The following is a 10,000-nucleotide window of genomic DNA, read 5'->3' as shown; positions in this document are numbered from 1 at the left end:
ATGCCAACATGAAATCTGTCAAAAACTGGTGTGATGCTAACGATATGGTCGTGCACAAAGAACTTCAAATATTACCTGTTCATCTACTTATTAGATATAACACATTGATTCTTATGCATAATATTGTTCATAACGCATGCCCACAATATTCAAAATCATCATTTTGTTTCCAGTTCCAAAGTAAATCAGACAGAGCTATTGTCCCAAAGCCTAAAATTGATTTATTAAAGATGAGTATCTCATTTAATGGAAGCATAGAATGGAACATGCTTCCCAAGACATGTCGTCAAATTCCAGCCATACCGCTCTTTAAAACTAACGTAAACATATTTCTATTTGATACTTTTGATTAACCCTTTCACTGCCAGTCAATTTGGGGTTCAAAATTCCCTTGTGCTATGAACACAGAAAATATAGTGTCCAAGACTAGCTGAGGATTCCCCCTGTGACGTGTAGAAAATATGGACTATCCTACCACCAAACATAAAGAGCAGTAGGTTCATGGATAACAGACCCATGATCTGGTCACCCTTCAGTGATATGGGTGCTCTACCTAGCTGCTGCATAAATGCGAGTTTGGCAGTGAAAGGGTTAACTTATTGGTCTTTTGCAAATGCTTGCTTGTACTCAGTACACTAGCTGCCATGCCATGGTGAATTAAAAAAAAAAAAAAAAAAATGAATGTATGTGTGATCGTGTTTGCAAATGAGCCGTAAGTGAGTATGTGTGTTTGTGTGTGTTTTAGTGTGTGGGCGTGAATGTGTACGTATGTCTTTGTTTGCTTGTTTTATAATATGTGTGTGCGCGGGCGCGAGTTGTTCTTTTCATTGCTTTGTTACTTTTAATAGACTATTCCAGTTACTATTCTTATTCGTATTATTTTATTTTATTTCATTTTATTTCTTTATTTCTACGTTTTGTGTCGTTCTTTATTTTTTATGTTTTGTGTCGTTAAATGGGCAGAGATGTAAAAAGGCCTTTACTGCGCCATTAAAAATTCAATCAATCAATCTTCTTCTTCTTCTGTATTTGTACCGTGGTTTCTTCTTCTTCTCTTCCTCCTCCCCCTCCTCCTCCTTCTTCTTCCTCAAGTTTATTCTGTTGTTTCTTCTCCTTCTTATCATCCTCCTCCTCCTTTCCCCCTCCTCCTCCTCCTCCTCCTACACCCCCCCTTCCTTCCCCTTGTCCTTTCCCTCTGATGGCGATAGTGATAATTGCCACAATGGTAATGCTAATGACGATGATTATGATGATAATAGAGATGGTAGTTACCGGGCAAGGGTCGTGATGTTCTGAGTGGGGAGTGAGTGGCGTAATCAAAAGAACAAAAACAATGTGTGTGTGTGTGTGTGTGTGTGTGTGTGTGTGTGTGTGTGTGTGTGTGTGTGTGTGTGTGTGTGTGTGTGTGTCTGTGTCTGTGTGTGTCTGTGTGTGTGTGTGTGTGTGTGTTTGTGTGTGTTTTCAAGCATATCCAACAGAAGAGAGATGAAAACAAACAGTTCAATCATTATAGGCCACGGACCCTCATAAAAAAAAGAAAAAAAGATAGCCAATCGGTATACTATTCAACATTGATTTCAACAAGCCCAAGAACAGCAATAATATAAGATATGTGCAACGGATAAAGCGAATCTGAAAAGTATGACAACAAAAGAAAAATACGACGCTCTTTTGACTGAAAGTCAGGCAAAAACAAAAACAAAAGCAAACAAACAAACAAACAAACAAAACATAAAGACGGAAGTTCTCCATTAGCTCACATCTGCAGGTGACCACTGTCCTCATCACACCACCATCTGTGAGGCAGATTTCAGGACATCCGTCGGATATCAAAGTCGTATTATGGTGGAGTGATGGCACAGAGGTAACGCGTCCCCCTAGGAAGCGAGAGAATCTGAGCGCGCTGGTTCGAATCACGGCTCAGCCGCCGATACTTTCTCCCCCTCCACTAGACCTTGAGTGGTTGTCTGGACGCTAGTCATTCGGATGAGACAATAAACCGAGGTTCCGTGTGCAGCATGCACTTAGCGCACGTAAAAGAACCCACGGCAACAAAAGGGTTGTTCCTGGCAAAATTCTCTAGAAAAATCCTATTCGATAGGAAAAACAAATAAAACTGCACGCAGGAAAAAAATATATTTTAAAAATAGGTTGGGTCTGTAGTGTAGTGACGCGCTCTCCCTGGGGAGAGCAGCCCGAATTTCACATAGAGAAATTTGTTGTGATAAAAAGAAATACAAATACAAATAGTGTGTTATATTGAATTTAAATTTTACTCTCTTTTGTCACAACATATTTGTTTGTGTGAAATCAGAAAGCGCGTCGTAACACTGAGAGCGCCCCCCAATTTTATTTGTTTTCCAATTGAAGTGGATTTTTCTAGACAATTTTGCCAGGGACCACCCTTTTGTTGTCGTGGGATCTTTTTACGTGTGTTAAGTGCATGATGCACAAAGAACCTCGATTTGTCGTCTTATCCGAATGACTAGCGTCCAGACCACCACTGAAAGTCTAGTGGAGGGGGAGAATATACTGGGGACTGTGGGTTTCGAACCAGTGCACTCATATTCTCTCGCTTCCTAGGCAGACGAGTTACCTCTAGGCCGTCACTCCACTGTCGACAAACAAATTGACAACAGACTTACAAAAGCAAACAGTAATCTGTTGATGGAGGAAGATGGTAAACCTGCAAGAGTGGAATTGCAGTAATCCAGTCTGGACAGGACAAAAGAGGAAACCAACTGAGCCATATTTGTGTCTGTCATGTAGGGTAGCTGTGCAGCATCGTTCGCAAATAGACTCACATCAAAATTGCAGATGCCTGTCAAAACTGACGTTCTGGCCTGTTATCAATATGCCTTCTTAAATTCTCCCAGCACTGGCAATGCGCATTCAGCATATCCGATCAAATCAACTATTTAAAACTATGCCCAAGTTCATGTCCTACAACGTGCTTCCACTGATTTCAGGATTTCGAGAGCACGTTTGTAACTTTGGTCAGCAGTAGTGTGCGAAGAGAAGACAGAGCGCAGAAATAGTCAGAAATAGCTGATGTTTGACTGTTTCTTGGAAATGGATATTCATCAAAGTATTAGAAAAAAAAGATCGAAGCAGACGTTAAATTACGAAATGCAACCGTTAAGAACGCTTCAAAGTGGGGGAGTATACGAATCGTTCGCAATTAGACGCTGTTCGCAATTACCCATGCCTACCCTATATCTTTCTGAACTCCTGCATATCTATACTCCCTTCTCGCCAGCTCCGTCTTCCTCTGATACTCGGCTTCTCAGGACACCTCACATCAGAAGTAAGACCTATGGACACAGATCGTTTTCTTTTCAATCGCCACAGACGTGGAGCAAGCTACCTGATGACCTCCGTCATTCTGATTCCCTTGCAGCTTTTAATTAAATCTCGTCTCAAAACTCACCTTTTCCCTCAGCAATAAGTTCAGTTGTGGCAGGTCCACTTCCTTAGCGTTAGCTGTGCTTGATTATATGTGTATACATATGTATGTGTACAAAACGCGCGCGCGCGCGTGTGTGTGTGTGTGTGTGTGTGTGTGTGTGTGTGTGTGTGTGTGTGTGTGTGTGTGTGTGTGTGTGTGTGTGTGTGTGTGTGTGTGTGTGTGTGTGTGTGTGTGTGTGTGTGTGTGTGTGTGTTTAGTCACATTTTGGTGTGTGTATGTAACATTGATGTAATATAATAAGTTATGTAAACAAAAGTGTTTTCGTAAAGCACCTAGAGCAGATTTCTGGATAGTGTGCAAAATAAGTACCCATTCTTCTTCTTCTTCTTCTTCTTCTTCTTCTTCTTCTTCTTCTTCTTCTTCTTCTTCTTCTTCTTATTATTATTATATAGCGCCTATCCTTGGTCGGAGAACAAGCTCTAAGCGCTTTACAAGCAAGAGTTCATTTGCACAATAGGCTGCCTACCTAGTTAGAGTCGACTGATGATTGCCATTGCGGGGCGCTCATCATTCGTTTCCCGTGTCATTCCATCAGATTTCAGGCACGCACACAAACACGCTCAGACAAACATGTATCACTTTACGTGTATGACGGGTTTGTTTATTTACCCCGCAATATAGGCAGCCATACTTCGTTTTCGGGGGTGTACATGTGCATGCTTGGTAAGTTCTTGTTTCCATAACCCACCGAACGCTGACATGGATTACACGATCATTAACGTGCGTATTTGATCATCTGCCTGCGTATACACACGAAGGGGGCTCAGGCACAAAGCATGTCTGCACATATGTCGACCTGGGAGATCGGATAAGATTTCCACCCTTTACCCTCTCAGTTTGAATGTCCAACGCTTTAACCACTCGGCTATTGCGCCCGCTCGTCAGTTACTTTTCGGCATCGCCTGTGACTTCCTGAACGGTTCCACTAACGCTGCTCCGTACTGTACCGTACCGTACCGTCCTCAACATCAGCTGGAGCGACTTTTGTCACCAACACCGAAAGTCCCTCGAGCAAAATTGATGGAAGTCACTACTTGCATCGACGAGGTCATCCCCTGTTGAAGACTGAAACTGCGCTGGGTTGGGCATGTATCGAGGAAGGAGGATCACCGCCTGCCCAAGAGATTGCTGCACGGGGAACTCTCCACTTCCCTACCGTTTACAGAGGAGCGCAAAAAAAAAGAAAAAAAAAGAAGAAAACTATCTGAAAAATATCCATCGGTGTCTGTCACAATGACAATCGCCAGTGGTCCACTCTAGCTGCAGGTCGTGCGACCTGGCTACACATCATCCGCAGATCCTGCCTAAAGGAAGGAGAAAAGGACAAGGAAGGGGAGAGAGAGAGAGAGAGAGAGAGAGAGAGAGAGAGAGAGAGAGAGAGAGAGAGAGAGAGAGAGAGAGAGAGAGAGAGAGAGAGAGAGAGAGAGAGAGAGAGAAACACGTTGCCTCACAGCACCCGACCCAGCGGAGACTTTCCTTTGTAGCCGCTGCGGATGGACCTGCCTGTTCCGAGCTGGCCGAGCCACCCACCAGTCCAGTGAACCTTAGAGCAGACGTGGACAACCACCTTTTTCTAACTCGTCGTTCGCGAAGCCAAGACTTGATAATGATGATGATGATGATGATGATGGTGGTGCTGTAGTGTAGCGACGCGCTCTCCCTGGGGAGAGCAGCCCGAATTTCACACAGAGAAATCTGTTGTGATGAAAAGAAATACAAATACATATACAAATGATGATGATGATGATCCTTCTTCTTCTTCTTGATGATGATGATAATGATGATGATGAAGGTGATGATGATGATGATGATTCTTCTTCTTCTTCATCTTGATGATGATGATGATGATGATGATGATGATGATGATGATGATGATGATGATGATTCTTTTCCTTATCATCATCATCATCATCATCATCATCATCATCATCATCACCATCACCATCATTACCAATATCATTACCATTATTGTCATTTGTATACGGTGACAATGGGCGTGATGTAAGCGTTTTCGGTCTCTGATGTAAGACTTCTTTCTCTGAACAGAAAGACACTCTACCTTCTCTTGCCCAGTCCCTCCCATCTAGCCTGTCTGTCTCTCTCCCCGCTCCTCTCTCTCTCTCTCTCTCTCTCTCTCTCTCTCTGTCTCTCTCTCTCTCTCTCTCTCTCTCTCTCTCTCTCTCTGTCTCTGTGTGTGTGTGTCTCTGTCTCTCTCTGTCTCTGTCTCTCTCTCCCTGTGTCTCTCTCTGTCTCTGTCTCTCTCTGTCTCTGTATCTCTGTCTATCTCTGTCTCTCTCTGTCTCTCTCTCTCTCTCTGTGTCTATGTGTCTCTGTCTCTCTCTCCCTGTGTCTCTCTCTGTACCTGTCTCTCTCTGTCTCTCTGTCTCTGTATCTCTGTCTGTCTCTGTATCTCTGTCTCTCTGTCTCTGTCTCTGTCTCTGTCTCTCTCTCTCTCTCTCTCTCTCTCTCTCTCTCTCTCTCTCTCTCTCTCTCTCTCTCTCTCTCTCCTTGCTTCCCTGTGTCCTGTTTTCCTAACTCCCTACCCTCCCCTTCACCCCTCCTATCCCTACACTCTTTCTTCGTGCACCCACTTCCCCTTCTTCTTCTTCTTCTTCTTCTTCTTCTTCTTCTTCTTCTTCTTCTTCTTCTTCTTCTTCTTCTTCTTCTTCTTCTTCTTCTTCTTCTTCTTCTTCTTCTTCTTCTTCTTCTTCTTCTCTTCATTATGGTCACTTGTATATGATGACCATGAGCGTGAAGTAAGCGATTTTCATCTCTGATGTAAGACTTCATTCTCTGCACACACACACTATACTTACTCTTGCTCATTCTTCTCTCTCTCTCTCTCTCTCTCTCTCTCTCTCTCTCTCTCTCTCTCTCTCTCTCTCTCTCTCTCTCTCTCTCTCTCTCTCTCTCTCTCTCAATGGAAAACGTAAGACTGCCAAAGAATGCCAACAACATGTTACATGATTTGGATAATAGAGGTAGAACTAACTGTTGTGTCAAAAGTGAGAATAAAACTGCATGATTTAGGCTTTGCTAACGTGTGGCTAAATCAAGGAGTAGAGGATTTAAACGGATTTCTACGTACACTTCGCTCGAGACTAATCGACTGTCATTGGCAGGAATGGTCGAGCCACATCCAAGATAGTAATCGTTTTTTATTTTTATAGACAGAATAATTTGTGACATACGGTACCAGTTTATTTGGCTATGGATATGGATAGACGTTTAAAATGTATCATGGCAAAGTTTAGATTTGGAATTTCTGATTTGTTTACGCATTATTACCGTTACAGGCAACATAAAGATAGTGACCTTATTTGCCCTTTATGTAAAAGTGCGACGGAGAGCGAACTCCACTTTGTACTTTGTTGTCCTGTGTTAAGTGATCTTAGAAATCAGCTGATACCTTCAAAATTTCATAGGCAGCCCTCCTTGTTCAGACTGTATTTGCTTATGTCATCCACTAAGGAACACGTTAATAAACAGCTAGCAATTTACTTGTACAAAGCCTTAAAGATCAGAAATACAATATGCAGTTGAGTGTGTACTAGTTTTCCGCTTTTTTGTTATTCTGTGTGAATAAGACTAAATGCAGATAATGACTATTCTTTTCTCATTTTCAGGTTACAACTGTGTTATGTTATATATCTGAATATATCACCTCTGTAATGTCTGTTTACACCACCCCTTCATGAGGGGACATGGCCTAAATTGAATAAAACATCCGTATCCGTATCTCTCTCTGTCTCTCTCTCTCTCTCTCTCTGAATGTCCAAAATACAGTGAACCCAGGAATGACTTAATTCCCTATAACTTAATATTACAGACATACGTCTGTGTTTAAATTTGCATCACTGATGGCTGCTGAAAACATAGCAACAGTGATGGATGTTGTGAACTTCGTACTTTTAAAGCTCTTTGCCATTAGGAAATAGAGTTTAAGTTAGTAATTCATTATGTTGGTGCACTCCATTTGTAAAGGGCACAAGGCTTATATAATTAAACCATTTGTGTGTCCTTGTGTGTCCTACTCTCTCTCTCTCTCTCTCTCTCTCTCTCTCTCTCTCTCTCTCTCTCTCTCTCTCTCTCTCTCTCGCTGTATCTCTGTCTCTGTCTATGTGAGTGTGTGTGTGTGTGTCTCTGTGTTTCTGTCTGTCTGTCTATCTCTGTATCTCTGTATCTCTGTATCTCTGTCTCTCTCTCTCTCTCTCTCTCTCTCTCTCTCTCTGTCTCTCTCTGTCTCTCTCTGTCTGTCTGTCAGTATATCTCTCTGTGTGTTTCTGTCTCTCTCTATGTGAGTGTCTGTGTGTGTGTGTCTCTCTCTCTGTCTCTCTCTGTCTATCTGTCTGTCTGTCTCTCCCCCTCTCTCTCTCTCTCCTTGCTCCTCTTTCTCCTGTTTCCGTTAACTCCCTACACACATCCTCACCCTCACCCCTACCCCATCCATACCCCTTCTTCCTACACCCGCTTCCCCTCCACATCTTCTGGCTTATACACACCCTTACCTCCCACCCACCCCACACACCCCCTCCCTTTTCCTCCCCTCCCCTCCCTTCCCTGCCTCTTGAACAGCTCCTTTCGCTGTGTCGTTTATGTGAAGGGTCATAATCCTGCCTGGATTTGATGCAGTGCAAAAACCATTCACGTTGCTAGCTTGAAAATCCCATTGCCTGACTGAAACTTCTTTCTTTCTCCTTCTTTGTCGTGTGTGTGTGTGTGTGTGTGTGTGTGTGTGTGTGTGTGTGTGTGTGTGTGTGTGTGTGTGTGTGTGTGTGTGTGTGTGTGTGTGTGTGTGTGTGTGTCTGTGTGTGTGTCTCTGTGTGTGTCTGTGTGTGTGTGTGTGTGTGTGTGTGTGTGTGTGTGTGTGTGTGTGTGTGTGTGTGTGTGTGTGTGTGTCTGTGTGTGTGTGTGATTATGTTAAATCTGCCGAGGACTTAATTCCTAGAACGTTTTGTAGTCGTGTGTTTAATTTCAAATTCAGGTTCAAACTGGCGGGGTGGGATTAACGCGACAATTTTGTTATACGGCAGATATCTCCAGAGACTGAGAACTTGAATTCAGGTTAATCCTTGTGGAACTCCCTTCCGGATCTGGGCTGAAACATTTTTGGGGGGCGACAGTCTCATGGGAATCATCCACAATTGGATCAAAAGACGATCGTATAATCATCTCTGAGCAGATTGTCCGTAAAAACCTGGTATTTGTTCTAAACCAGCGTATCTTGTTTTTATTTTCATTCATCAAAGTCCTCCTCCTCCACTTCCTCCTCCTCCTCCTCCTCCTCCTCCTCCTCTTCTTCTTCTTCTTCTTCTTCTTCTTCTTCTTCTTCTTCTTCTTCTTCTTCTCATCCACATAGACAGACATGTGGAGATGGGTATATTTATTAAGATTTTATACCGGAAGTGTTCATGTTTATATATATAAAGAGGAAGTTCATTCCAATTGCATGATCCAGAGACAGAGAAAGTACGGCGGCCAGCAGTCGAGAGTTTGAATCTGGGTATGCGTAAGTGGAGTGGATCCGAAGCTGATCGTAGTGAGCGAGATGGAGTGTAGAGGTGAAGGCAGCCAGAGAGATAGGAAGGGGCTGATTTGTGAATACATTTGTAGCATAGAGTGCTGATCTTGTACTTTATTCGGTGTGAGACAGGGAGACATTGTCTCATCTGAATGACTAGACGCTCAGTTTGATTTTCCAGTCAAACTTGGGAGGGGAGGGCGAGAGCGGAAAGGAAACCCAGACCGACGGGCGCAACAGCCGAGTGGTTAAAGCGTTGGACTTTCAATCTGAGGGTACCGGGTTCGAATCACGGTGATGACACCTGGTAGGTAAAGGGTGGAGATTTTTATGATCTCCCAGGTCAACATATGTACAGACCTGCCAGAGCCTGAACCCCCTTCGTGTGTATACGCAAGCAGAAGATCAAATACGCACGATAAAAGATCCTGTAATCCATGTCAGCGTTCCGTGGGTTGTGGAAACAAGAACAAACCCAGCATGTACCCCCCCCCCCCCCCACACACACACACACACACCTCCCCGAAAGCGGAGTATGGCTGTCTACATGGCGGGTTAAAAACGGTCATACACGTAAAAGCCCACCCGTGTATATACGAGTGAACGTGGGAGTTGCAGGCCACGAACGAAGAAGAAGAAGAAGAAAACCAGACCCTCGCGAACACTGTACTGGCGGAAGACCGTCTTCAGCATTCTGCCACATACTTGTATACCACGAAACACTTTTAGGGATTACTAAAAAAAGAAACATTAATATATTCTGTCCATAGCAATGCCAACAGACACCCAAATGAAATGAATTATTTCATGCGATGTATAAATTACTAGGTTAAGCTTATGCATAGAAGATAATATACTTTTTTTCGTTAAGTATAACCAGCGCTATCTGATCTAGTTGCAAATGGCAAAAATAACCGGGTTATAAAAATAAGGACATGCTCATGCAAATACGAATATGTGCATGGTTGGCTGAGATCTCGGCCAAGGAAATGTCGATTTTGTTGTTGTTG

General features: G+C 43.2%; 1 protein-coding gene and 1 non-coding gene across 2 annotated transcripts in view; both read left to right on the top strand.

Moving 5' to 3' along the window:
• LOC143290125 (uncharacterized) overlaps positions 1-10,000 on the top strand; it is a 22,929-nt gene that overhangs the window by 4,973 nt on the left and 7,956 nt on the right. The gene's annotated exons all lie outside the window — the stretch shown is intronic.
• Positions 5,261-5,421, top strand: LOC143290629 (small nucleolar RNA snR190). The gene has a single exon (XR_013056435.1). It is a non-coding gene; the product is annotated as a small nucleolar RNA snR190 (small nucleolar RNA).

Source organism: Babylonia areolata, chromosome 15 (genome assembly GCF_041734735.1).
Source record: "Babylonia areolata isolate BAREFJ2019XMU chromosome 15, ASM4173473v1, whole genome shotgun sequence".
Lineage (NCBI taxonomy): Eukaryota > Metazoa > Mollusca > Gastropoda > Neogastropoda > Buccinidae > Babylonia > Babylonia areolata.
The sequence above is the reverse complement of the archived record's forward strand: the minus strand, read 5'-3'. Positions and strand labels throughout refer to the sequence as shown.